A 13568-nucleotide genomic window follows, 5' to 3' on the forward strand; every position below is an offset into this window, starting at 1 on the left:
TCGGTGTTAATCAAAGTCCAGTTCCGGTCGGTATCCCCTGACATCAATGCAATGCCTACATCGAAACTACGTTAATTAATTAAAGAAAAAATAATGCCCACGACAAGTAAACCGTTCAATATAGTAAAAGTGTTTGTGTCGCAACGATGCTATAGGCTGGCCTTTCTCAAACGGATGTAGACATGAATTACTTTCAATTCGTAACGGGTCAGTCAACTCCGCGTCCGTCGATTAATCTAATCCCCACAGCAGTATTTCACGGCACGAAATGCCAATGAATTGGCCGGAGGGACAGTAGTATAAAGTAGTAGTTAGATGCGACTTCAGAAATAATCAACGTGCCGATAAAAAAAAGAAATAATCAATGTAAATAAAAAAAAGTGGGATGGAAGAAATACTATTTACCAAGACTGCAGAATCGTCCATTCGGGTTCTCCTCTCCACCGTACCGCATATTGTATTCCCCAAAAATGGTATATGTACTTAGGGTTTATTTGGATTACAGTTGGTTTTTGGATTTTAAACTGTAATAATAAGAGTGTTGGGATTCCTGAATTATTGTGATGACTTGTTCTTACTTCAAAAGAAAAATACTAATCAACAAAAGTAGGTCCAGTGGATTATAGCACTATTATTTATAATATGGTTTTTTTTATTTATATCTATATCTATATTTTTAATAATAAAGAGACAAAATTTCAGCCTATTTTTTGTCCATCTTTTTTTTGGTACGTCTCCCTCTACCTACCGGACAATGGAGAGTTTCTTCGGTCCGGACTTATATTTAAAAGCCAAAAAGATGGCCAGCTCCTCCGAACGAACCAGTGGCCACGTCACCCAAAATGTGCCCTTCCGTTGGATCTCGATCTATGTGGCCACGATTTGCTGAATCAGCTTCTAGCGAAATCAGCTTATTGCATGAATCTTGTTTACTTTCTGCTCCTCCTCTGTAGAAATCTGCTCCTCCTCTGTAGAAATTTTTTGAATCTAGCTTCCGCTCCACATTTTACTGCCCAGATATTTACATCGGCACCTCGGCTTCTGCCCGATCCGGCCTCACCAACCTTCTCTTCCGCACGTCTTCCTCCTCTTCGATCCCTCTCTCCCGACGCCGTCGGTGCCACGCCTCGAGCGGCCCGACCACGTCGGTCGCCGGCCCTCGGCGCCGCGGTGCCCAGCCTCCTCCTCCTCCACGCTCCTCTCCCTCCCGAGACCCGACGCGAGCAAGGCGGCCGTGTTCTCCTCGCCGGCGTTGTGCCGTCCACGACGCCACTCCCCTCGTCAGCTCCGCGACCGCGTTCTCCTCACCGGTGTCGTGCGGTCCGCGACGCTAGCCGAGATTGTGTTGCCGCTTCCGCCGTTCCCCTTCGTTCCCCTTTTTGGCTGACGTGCTACGCCCTTTGCCGGAGTCGTCGGGTCCCAGAAGGACGGCCGGCTCAGTTGCGGCCACAACCCTAATAGTAATTCCGCCGTCCTTCCCCTCACCCTTTCTTCTTGGTTCGTCGCCAGCTTCAGTTCTTCTCAGGTTAGGTCTCCCATTTTCCCTTCCGGTTTACTCCTCATTCATTTCCTTGTTCTAGATCTGGATGATTTCTTCTTCCAATTAGCGATTAGTTCGCTCATTCGAATTCTTGTTTTGTTGATGGTGATGTGCTACAGGTGGCCCTAGGTGCTTGTGGTGGAAGTCGTGAGGGGCCGCGCGCGCGCTGTCCTGCTCTGCGTTTCTCACTCCGGCCAGAATCGGAACAGCGGTTCAATGGTTGAACGAGCTGCCCTGCATCTCTGACTCCTTTTCTTATTGTTTTCCTATCCCGTTCCTGAGCTATGTGCCGTGCCTGGAGGAGCTGCATGCTCTTTCTTTTTCCTTTTTACGTTTGTGTTCTTCCTGATTGATCTTGTATATTCTATCAGAGTTTGGGTTTTTCGATGTGCTCCTTCAAATTGATTTTTTGCCGCATTTGGGTACTATTCTCGTAGTCATGAATAGTTCAGATTGGTTCCTATGTTTCTTTATACTTGATTCGTCAAAATAATTCATTGTACATTTTTAATTACATATTAGATTGATCTGTTGGCTCATCAGTGTTGCTTCATTGTGAACTGCACCAAGGCATTGCAAAATGCTATATCATGGTCCCTGCCCTTCTCCCAAACCAATAGGTGCAGGTGCTAGGTGATATGTCACAGGCATCAGGTCAAATATTATTGTTTCTTATCCACGCCATCATGCTCCATATATATGCCCTTTACCTAGACACAGATTCATATGCATGGATATAATTCTAAAATCATAGATTTGGTGGTTCATACAGTTTATTTTTCTGCATTGCTATATGCATGGATATAATTCTAAAATCATAGATTTGGTGGTTCATACAGTTTATTTTTCTGCATTGCTATTTGCTCATATGTGATTATTACATATATGGTCTGTTGATGGTTTAGCGATTGTTTGACCATGTTCCTTTTGTTATTTTTTTACAGGGTTCAGGTTTGCGGACACAAATAGTTCCAACAGCCTTGTCTTTTCAACAGATTCTCGTTTCAGAGCATTAGCGCCAGGCTTGTATTTTGCCTTCACTTTTTTTTCTCTCTTCCTACATAATATATTTGTGCTGTATGAATGAAACACCTAGGAGCTTATTAGCTTGACACATGCATAGATTTGGATGACAGGCCCAGAACCAAGAGTCCAAAGGAGTAGGTAGGTCGCCAACTCACCATTGAGCCTAAACGTTTGTTTTATTGCTTGCAACTGCCCTCGTTATTTGTCTAAAATAATAGCCAAAGAACTATAAATATAGCACCAAAAGATAGCTGGACGATATTTTGTGTACACCGGCTTAGAGATCAGCTACCGTGTATAGCTTTTCCACTATAAAATACTTATCCCAATTAAATCTTAAGAATGTTTTGTTTTCTGATAATAGGTACCTTAGTTTTCTTTGACATTTTCATATCACCTCATCGAATGCTTGGTACAACAAAGAGGAATAGAGCGACCTCAAAGTACACTAGAATTAAAATTACAGTGTGGTTCTCTTTGTCAGATTCGTATCCTTTATGTCGTAGGATTGTAAAATTCACCTCTCCCTACTCTATATGCACAGTGGTAAACCATGTGTTTCATCATCAAAGATACCCAGTTTAGTACACCATATAACATTCAAGCTACAGTTCGTTTGACATATGAGTTGTGCTTTCGGCTCACTTAACACCATCCAAACCGAGTTGCATGGTTCTGGTGCAATGGTTTTTACTCAACATTTAGGCTACACTTCCTTTGGAAATGTTGGAAGCAAAAAATTAGTACCATGTACAGGGCTTATAATGATATATGATATGCATGGATCTGTTGGAGAGCTTGTGCGTAGGTGCGTACCAATCAGTTCGGCTACACTTCCTTTGGAAATGTTGGAAGCAAAAAATTAGTACCATGTACAGGCCTTATAATGATATATGATATGCATGGATCTGTTGGAGAGCTTGTGCGTAGGTGCGTACCAATCAGTTCTTTTGAGGAAACATATAAGTTGATGACTTTCTTGTACTTTTGTCCAATCTGTAATTTTCTATGTATATGGCCAGATACTCCTACAACATGATCAGGTGGTGATCTACAATATCTGATGATTACATCATAAATTATGTTTAACTTTTACAGCAATGATCACGGGAGATCTTTCGTTCTTGTGTTTTTCTTTTTCTAGAATTGAGCCTATTTTCGGTGAGTTCCGTTCTTAATGTTTGACTGATTTGGTGTGTTCAAGTTTTATTAGAGTCAAATTGGGTTTGAACCCATTCCTGGTGAATTTTGGACAGCCTCCGTTTGTACACTGCATACTATTGTGCTTTTGAAACAATGGTTTTCACATACACAGCAATAGCAAAAGCAGCACTCTTCTAATTTTTAGAGCCGTGACTCCTTCCCAGCAACAGTTACCTACTCATTGTCCTTATCTAATTTTCCCACCTTTTATTGGTTTGTTTTTTTTGGTGAATTTGAGAGTTGTTTAGTCAGCAGGCTTATGTACTGTTCCGAAACTTATTGAGAAGCAATAGTTGCCAGGCTGTTTTGGTTTCTCAGTCTAGCTGCAATGCAGCGTGTGCTGTTCCTCCGACCGCCAGATAGCTGCTGACTGAGTTTGGACAATAAGTTCAATCCGCTGAACCTGGTAGCTGCATCTCCTTTCAGTGTTTTAGTCATCAGGAGTAGTAGGATTTCGGTGGCTGCAATCTACCAGGAAAACATCAGTTGTAGCTAGGCCAATATTATCTATGCACTCCATACCTTGTGTAACAAATTTGTACTATTCTGGAATTCCGAATACAGGTATCTTATTTGCATTTGCTTTTTTCAGTTCCTAATTCCCATGACTCTAGACAAAGGAAGTTATCAGTCATGGTTGATCCTATCCGTTTTACCTTGAATCGTTGCATCCATTGTAAAATGCTTATCTACTTTTACCTGTTTAAAACTGAAACCTGGGTGCTGATCAGGTACTTCTTTGCATCCATCTAGAATCCACTGTTCTCTATTTTCATACATAAAAATAAATGTATTGTCTTCTATCTCCTGCTTGTTTCAAAGTTCTGCTATACACATATTAGAGGTTCATACTATGATAGTATAAGTCTTGAATTTCCATCGGTAGTTCTACATTTGCCTACCACATTAACAAGCAATTTATCCATTGCAAGCTTGGGATCAAAAGAACAAAATCAATGATGCTTTGTACATTTATTAAAATATTGTGTTTCTTGTGCTTACTCACACTTAAATTTGAAGCTCCCTCTTCATAACACTGCTTAACTGCTAATGTCGATTTATTGTACAGAGTATTGCTTCATCTGGTTGATCTGCTATTTTTTTTTATAATGCCTCTTCTGAGAAGATTACATTTTAAGTTTACATAAGCTAGCCTTGTATCTTGCTTCCAGTAATTTGTTAACATGGTGGTACACTCTATTTTTTCAGAGAAACAAGAGGCAGTGAGGAAGCTGATGGAGACCCCAGGTATCTATGAATCTTTTTTCTAGATCTCTGAATGTCTTCCCTCCTAATGCTACAGCTGTCATATCCTCCATTGATTATTATATGCCTTTAATACGTTGGGGCTAAAGAGAATTCAGGGTGTAGTTTTTTTAGAGCAAGGTGGTGCTGGAGGTTTTGTCGGTATCAAATTGAAAAATCCTGAAATGAAACGTGTGTGTGCTTCTATGGAATAATTGCATTATGGTTCTACCTCTGCTTTCTGTTAGGTAACTAAAGGTACCTGTACAGATAAAAAGCGGTATGCATTTTCATCAATTTTGTACCATTAAATGGTGCATTAACAACTGTGTTCCCTGGACTAAATATAGTGGCCTGATCCTATTCATGGCTGCTGATATGCAGGTTCTTTCCCTTATCAGGATCTCGGGTTGATGATATTTGTAGCTCATTCTAAGGTATCCTGTTTCTTTGATGTTAGGTTCTCATAGTACATGCTCATTTCTTTTTATTAATCTTACATATAGTGCCATGATCCTTTTCATGGACAAGTGCTCTGCCAATTTGAGTTTTTCAATGGTTCTTCCACAAACATACCATGTCACAATTCTTTGACTGCCTCATCCAATAAGAGATTGAGAAATGTATCATGATCCGTGTTAGGATTCGATTCCTATATTTTTTTAGATTCAACGCTTTTCCTTGTGTTCTATTTTTTAGATTTAAGAGGAATATATATCAACTGAGTTTAGGATAATAGGTACATTTAACTATGCCCAGCTTTACCCACTGTTAACATGATTTCACCATGATATGATATTTTATTACAATCTAGGTTTACCGTACACACATTATTCTTCAATTTAGTTTGCAAACAAATAATAGTACTGAGTCCTATTTTTTGCATTTCAGTATTGGCAGCCATTCATCAATAATTTAACGTATCCGCTGATCACAGCTTGCTAAGAGAACTTCCTATTTACATCAGCACCATCATGCGTCGCCTATCACCAGACCTTCACCAGCACCACCACACATCAGCAGCGTTACTACCACCGAAGACAACTATTTGTGTACACCGGCTTAGAGATCAGCTACCGTGTATAGCTTTTCCACTATAAAATACTTATCCCTGTAATATATTTCAATAGACCTGTATAACCTCTGAACGTGCTACCGCGCGAGCGCGCGGAATCGCGCGCCAATCGACTAGTATATATATAACCCAGGCAGCGGGCGGCAGAGTCCTAGAGAGGCCCCGCCGCCGCCAACCCGGCGACCGCACAGCCTCCGGCGGGCCACTCCGGCGGCAACGAGGGAGAGGGCGGAGTCGGCGGGTCCCCTGCGGGAGCGGCAACGCGAGGTCAAGCTCCCGGGCCGGCGGCTGCTAGCGGCGACGCGCAACGGGCTGCCCTAGCGAGCGGCGGCAGCGCGACCGGGAGCACGCAGATCCGCCGCTCGATCCGCCGCTGGTGGAGGACTCAACCACGGCCGGATCCGACTCCGGATGCCGATCCCGTCGCTGCTGCCCCAGGCGCCGGGGCCCGCCTGCCATGGCCCAGGGTAAGGAGAGGTGGAGGAGGTAGCTGGGCAGGCGAGGCAGGTTTGGGCGGCGGTGATTTGGTAATGGCGGGGCAGGGGCGGTGGATTTGGCCGGCGGCTGGGAGGAGCTCGTTCGGTTCTTCTTGTGGCGGAGGAAGAAGAAAGACACAGAGGGAGAAGAGAGCAGGGGTAGAGGGAAGAAGGGCATCATGGTTCTTTCCAACAACATTTATTGCCTTTAGTCAGTTTTAGTCATCGGAACCAAACAGTTTTTTAGGAGCTAAAATTTTAGGAGCCTGAAACCAAACAGGCCCTATATATATATATATATATATTTGGATTTTTGTTTCCGTTCGTGAGTCATATTTGGATTTGTTATCAGATTGGTTTGCTTCCGTCTTTTTCACGTTGGTTTTGCTTTGCGTCTGGTTTTTCCCCCACGTTACTTGTGTCCGTGATTCCCTTCCATGTTCCCCTTCTTTTTTTTTTCTAATTTTGTTTTCCCTATATAAAAATAAAAAATAAAAATAATATTTTGAACCTTTTGACCTACACAAATATACATTTTGACTACTAAATTATTAATGCAGTTTTAATTGAGAATAAAACTTATATTATTATTATAATCCGGTTCAGCAAAGTCCTAAGTAATCAAATCGCAAACTGAAGTCTGGAACAGTTTGTTATCCAATTTAGTCTAATAAATATCTCTCCAAAAGCAATCCTCGACTAGAGCTACCATGTAGAAACCGAGAGATGCTTCACGTCATAATCGTCACATAGACCAGTGTCTTTGACACCTTGGTAACTATACATCTTACTGACTTTAATCAGAGATTCAAATTACAATTTTTTATGGGCTTTAGAAGAAGAGTGGAAAAAGATCAATGGTACTTTAAATTTGCCAAGGAGAGCATAGATACCTATGTCATAAAGAAGTTTCAGTTTACCCATATGGTGCATTTCTTCCTTTTTGTTTCGCTTGTACTGTGTTGCAGTCATGTTAAACTTGTCAACCATGGTATCACATAGTTTTCGGGTCTATTGCAGTAAGTGGAGCAATTGTCTAGCATTCTACAGGATAAGAGTTTGGACATGGGTGTGCTGGGAAGCTTGACTTTGTGGGTAGCTCATCGATGTAGGCAATTTTCATAGTGGAGGATCCAATTTCAAAAGCCATGGGTCTCATTCTGTGTGACGTGACAGGATTGAAGAATTGCCAATGGCAGTGGCAGGTGAGAAGTCCTTGTACTTTCCTCGTGTGCATAGTGCAAGCACGATAGATAGACCAATGAGACGACGAGTGTTATTACCTCCAAACTTCCTATCATCGTCGGTGTTAATCAAAGTCCAGTTCCGGTCGGTATCCCCTGACATCAATGCAATGCCTACATCGAAACTAATACGTTAATTAATTAAAGAAAAAATAATGCCCACGTCGAAGCGATCGACGATGGAGGAAGACTAGACGAGTAGTACGACAAGTAAACCGTTCAATATAGTAAAAGTGTTTGTGTCGCAACGATGCTATAGGCTGGCCTTTCTCAAACGGATGTAGACATGAATTACTTTCAATTCGTGACGGGTCAGTCAACTCCGCGTCCGTCGATTAATCTAATCCCCACAGCAGTTTTTCACGGCACGAAATGCCAATGAATTGGCCGGAGGGACAGTAGTCTAAAGTAGTAGTTAGGTGCGAGCGACTTCAGAAATAATCAATGTGCCGATCAAAAAAGAAAAGAAAAGAAATAATCAATGTAAATAAAAAAAAGTGGGATGGAAGAAATACTATTTACCAAGACTGCAGAATCGTCCATTCGGGTTCTCCTCTCCACCGTACCCCATATTGTATTATATGTACTTAGGGTTTATTTGGATTACAGCTGGTTTTTGGATTTTAAACTGTAATAATAAGGGTGTTGGGATTCCTGAATTATTCTTACTTCAAAAGAAAAATACTAATCAACAAAAGTAGGTCCAGTGGATTATTGCACTATTATTTATAATATTGTTTTTTATCTGTATCTATATCTATATTTTTAATAATAAAAAGACAAAATTTCAACCTATTTTTTTTCCATCTTTTTTTGGTACGTGTCGGTGCAGAAAGTGACCAACAAGTAGATATTTGTAGTTTTGTCGTACGTTGTAATCGGAGGTGGCCTAGCACTCAATGACACAGGGTTTATACTGGTTCAGGCAACGTACCCTACATCCAATTTGAGTCGATCGATGACTTTATTACTGAGTCCAGGTGCTCGAAGTTTGCAGTGGGGTTACAAACGAGAAGGAGAAAATGGGGGGTGCAAGAGGTCCGGTCGGGCTCCGATCGGAAGGGCCGAGAGCGACAGGAGCTCCGCTATGAGCTAAGTGTTCAAGCGTGTGCTTGAGGTTCGAACCTGGCGGTTCTGTGGTTGTGAGCTAGTGAACTTGATTGATCTAATGAATCTGGAATCACTTGGATCGACCTGAACCAACTGAGTCTTTTGGGAGAGAGCGCATCCCCCTTTATAGATGAAGGGGATGGCCTTACAAGTGAGAGGGAGGGAGTACGTATGCTTCTAAACCTTGTTGCCCACGCCGGCAGGTACAGGATGATGGTAGGCGCCCATAACATTGTTGGATGTCGGATGTATGTGGGAAGTTACGTCGTCTTATTTCGGGTATGGCAGATGTCAGTACCTGCATATATTGTTGATGCCCAGAGGCATGTGAGGAGTTTCACCATGTTCACTCGGAACGATAAATTCCGGCACCCTCAACACTGTCGATGCCCAGAGACATGTAGGGGGCCTTACCATATAGGAGTTAATGGCACCCACAACACTGTAGGTAAAGTGTTGGCGGCTACAACACTGTTTGTGTCAGGGCGGTTGCAGAGTACTGTTCCTACAGGTGTACAGGGTACGGTCCCTGGTATCGTGGTTTGACTTGTGCGCCTTGCCTTGCTTTCTCCGTCCGTTCCCTAGTCTTTTCCGAGCGGACGTCCCCGGTCGGTTGGTCCTAATCGGCTCTGGTTGCGTTAGTCGGAGAAGAGCAGTGAGCAGGGTCTTTGCATACCCCCGTCGGAGACGTGGGGTCGGAGTCGGAGGTAGTGTTTTGCCAGGCCTTCCGATCGGAGAGACCGTCCGGAGGCGGGGCTGGAGATCGAAGCGGACGCTCTGGTCGGAGAGGTAGGTCGGAGTCGGAAGGCGGGTGCCGTTCCTCCTCGGACAGACCTTTTTGGTCGATGATTGGATCGCTTTCCTAGCCTGTCGTTCCGATACTTGGGCCGGCCCATGAGTTGCGCGCTGCCTGCTCGGGCCGAGCCTTTGCGGGAAAGCCGGTCCGCGAGGGACCCTGGGTTTATGAACCCGACAGTACGTGAAAGCATCTAGGCCCCTAAGTGGATTTCGGTGATTAATGTCAATACAAGATTACTATGACTAACGTGTGTTTTGCAGAGGCAATTAAGTTAGGTCATGGTAATGGAGATCGATTAGGCAATTGAGGTTGTCATGCCCCTACGATGGAAATCGTTTCGGTTTTCAAAGGATGGACGACAAGGTTAAGGATAACTAGTTCTAAGTGTCAATTGAAGTTGGAGAGACACTTAGAGTAGTTTAGGACTTTGTTTTTTCCTTTGGCCGTACTATGAAGGGGGGTATGAACGGGTAGCTTGACCTAGTTGAGTCTAGTGAGTTAGGTGTGGTGCACACTTGTTAAAACTAGCTCTAGGTAGCTCCTATGAATGCCTAAGATCCTTTGGAGCAAACTTCATTCACATATGATCGAAAGTTGGAAGTGAATGGAGGGTCAAATACTGACCGGACGCTGGCTCCGGTGCGACCGGACGCTTGCCGCAGGGTCCGGTCAGTTCATTTGACTGAGGAGAACAAGTCTGGAGTGATCGAACGCTGGAAGGTCATGTGACCGGATGCTGAGGGCCAGCGTCCGGTCGACTCCAGTAAGGGTCCAGACTTGAGAAAGTGTGACCGGACGCGTTCGGTCAGTAGTGACCGGACCCTGAGTATCCAGCGTCCGGTCGTTTACAGTAAGCATCCAAGAGCGACCGGACGCGTTCGGTCGGTACCGACCGGACCCTGACAGCGTCTGGTCATCACGTGAAAATTGTTGCGCGGGTTGAACTGATCGGAGCGTCCGGTCAAAATGATCGGAGCGTCCGGTCACCCTGCAGAAGCTCATAACGGTTCGTTTTTCAGGCTGCCTTATAAATTGTTGCTCCACTCGTGAGTGGAGTTACTTTTGCTCATTCCAACAGCTGAGAAACACGTTTGTGAGTGCCAAGAAGAGCAAGGTCCTAGTGAGGTGTTTGTGATTTGAGAATCCAAGAGTGAAACCTCATTAGTGAATCAAGAGTAGACAAGTGTGCATCCATCTTCTCATTAGGCTTCGCGTGGTCAAGTGAGAGTCCGTGCTTGTTACTCTTGGTGATCGCCATCACCTAGACGGCTTGGTGGTGATTGGGAGCTTGGTGATCACCCGGCAGAGCTTGTGGGTGACCCAACTCAAGTTGTGAGCGGCTTTGGGTGATTCGCCGCGACGGAGTGTCGAAGAATCAACCCGTAGAGAGCACTTGATCCTTGCGCGGATCAAGGGGGAGCTACACCCTTGCGCAGGTGCTCCAACGAGGACTAGTGGGGAGTGGCGACTCTCCGATACCTCGGCAAAATATCGTCGCGTTCCTTTCTCTCTCTATTTACTTTGAGCACTTACTTTGAGTATTTACTTTGAGCAATTCAATACTTGTTTTACATCCATAGAATTGCTTGCTAGAGTAAGTTTGGAACATAGGTTGCGAGGTTGTTGTGCATTAGTTTGATATAAACACTTTTCTAGGCACAAGGGGTTAATTGGGCTATCCGTAGGATTTGATTATTGCAAGAAAATTTATAATTAGCCCAATTCACCCCCTCCTCTTGGGCATCTTGATCCTTTCAATTGGTATCAGAGCCTCGTGCTCACGTTTTTAAGCCTAACCGCTTAGAGCAAGATGTCTCACGGGGATGGACCTCCTATCTTCGAGGGGGATGATTTTCCATATTGAAAAATTCGCATGGAGGCTTACCTAGAAGCTCTAGATGTTGGAATTCTTAGAGCCGCCTCTCAAGGGTTCCCAACACCTAAGAATGCTGCACAACTTCAAGGCGATGAAGTAAACTATGAAAAATGGAATTCAAAGGCTCGCAACACCATCTTTAGAGGCCTTTGCAAAGATGTGTTCAATCGTGTAAGGAACCACAAAGACACCCATGCACTATGGTCGGACGTTTGTGCGCTCCATGAGGGAACCAAGAGTGAGCGTGAGGAACGCTATCATCTTGTGATTAAAAAGCTAAATTCTTTTGAGATGCTTCCCAAAGAAAGTGCTAATGAAATGTATTCTCGTTTGAATGTTCTTGTAGAGGAAGTCAATGGGCTTGGACTTACTCAAATGTCACCATCCGACGTTGTGAGAAAGATCTTGAGTGTCCTCCCCATTGACAAATATGGGCACATTGTGACCGTGCTACATCAAGGTGATCTTTCCGCCGCTACACCGACACAAATCTTGGGAAAGATCAATGCTCATGAGATGTACATGCACATCACGCCACAAGATGGCTCATCCTCTACAAAGAAGAAAGAGAAGGACTTAGCATTCAAAGCTAGCCAAGATAAGGGCAAGGCAAGACTTGAGTATGAGAGCTCAAGTGATGAAGATGATGAAGAAAGTCTTGCTCTCATGGTGAAAAAGACCGCCAAGATGCTAAAGAAGCTAAACAAGAGTGGCATCAAGTTTGACGGCAAGAAGAAAAAGTTCTTCACTAGCTCAAGAAGAAAGCCAATCTCCGAGATGGATTGCTACAATTGTGGCGAACTTGGCCACCTAGCTCATCAATGCACAAAGCCCAAGAAAGACAAGTTCAAGAACAAGGGCAAGAAAGATGATTCAAGTGATGAAGATGAAAAGAAAAAGAACAAGCCATACAAGAAGAGAGATGGCAAAAAGAGAGACTTCTACAAGAAGAAGAAGAGTGGCAAGGCCTATATTGTCGGTGATTGGCTCACGGACATTGATTCATCAAGTGGATCATCCGATGATGAGAGTGACAATGAGAAGGTGGCCGCCATTGCTATTGATCTTGCATCCTCACCGCCACCATCGCCATCATCCTCTACACACCTATGCCTTATGGCCAAGGGTGAACGCAAGGTAACTAAGAGTGATGATAGTAGTGATGATGAGCAAGCTAGTGATGATGATAGTGATAGCGATGATGATTCACACACATATGATGATCTTGTCAAAATATTAAGAAAATACACTAAGATCATTAGAAAGAGTAGAGCTACAAATGAAAAACTTGATGCTAAAAATGATTCACTCTTAGCTAAGTGTGATACATTAGAAAAGGCTAATGATGAGCTCAAAGAAACAAATGATTCTATATCATCCAAACTCAAGGAGCTCAAATCTTCTAAGAAAGAGCTTAAAGATAAACATGATAAACTTGAGTGGGTGCACAATGAGCTTATCATTAGTCACAACAAGCTAAAAGATGAATATACAACTCTAAAGATCAATTATGATACCCTTGTTATTGCACAAGAATTCTTACCAAATGAGCCACATGTTGCTACTAACCATGTTGTTAAGATTGATATAGCTACCTCATGTGATGATTTAATTTATGAGAGCATTGAGCATGGATCTAGTAGCAAAGGCAAGCAAGTGGTTGAGTGCAATGACTATGATGAGTATGTCAAGCTCAAGAGTGACCATGAGAAGCTCATGAAAGATCTTGAAGAGATGAAAAATCACAACACCATTGTGCTAGAAACTCTTGATCATGACAAAGAGTTGATCCTTGAGAATGAGAAGCTCAAAGAAGAAAACAAGAAACTCAAGGAAGAGAAGAACAATGATATTCTCAAAGAAGAGAACAAGAAGCTCAAGATGGAGAAAGAGCATCTCAAGGTGGGATTGAGCAAGTTTGCTAGAGGCAAGCATCTCCAAAGTGAGCTACTCATGAATACCGTCATGAAGATG

The 13568-nt window shown here is 43.4% G+C and overlaps 1 long non-coding RNA gene across 5 annotated transcripts; it reads left to right on the plus strand.

Moving 5' to 3' along the window:
- The first annotated feature begins 1007 nt into the window (after window positions 1–1007).
- LOC136523105 (uncharacterized) lies at window positions 1008–6613 on the plus strand. Of its 5 annotated transcripts, none has more exons than XR_010776098.1 (4): window positions 1008–1525; window positions 1660–5017; window positions 5399–5451; window positions 5952–6613. It is a non-coding gene; the product is annotated as an uncharacterized lncRNA (long non-coding RNA). The 5 variants fall into 5 exon arrangements; XR_010776097.1 differs by having other exon boundaries at window positions 5982–6613; XR_010776096.1 differs by lacking the exon at window positions 5952–6613 and adding an exon at window positions 5906–5935.
- The last annotated feature ends 6955 nt before the right edge of the window (window positions 6614–13568 follow it).

Source organism: Miscanthus floridulus, chromosome 18 (genome assembly GCF_019320115.1).
Source record: "Miscanthus floridulus cultivar M001 chromosome 18, ASM1932011v1, whole genome shotgun sequence".
NCBI lineage: Eukaryota > Viridiplantae > Streptophyta > Magnoliopsida > Poales > Poaceae > Miscanthus > Miscanthus floridulus.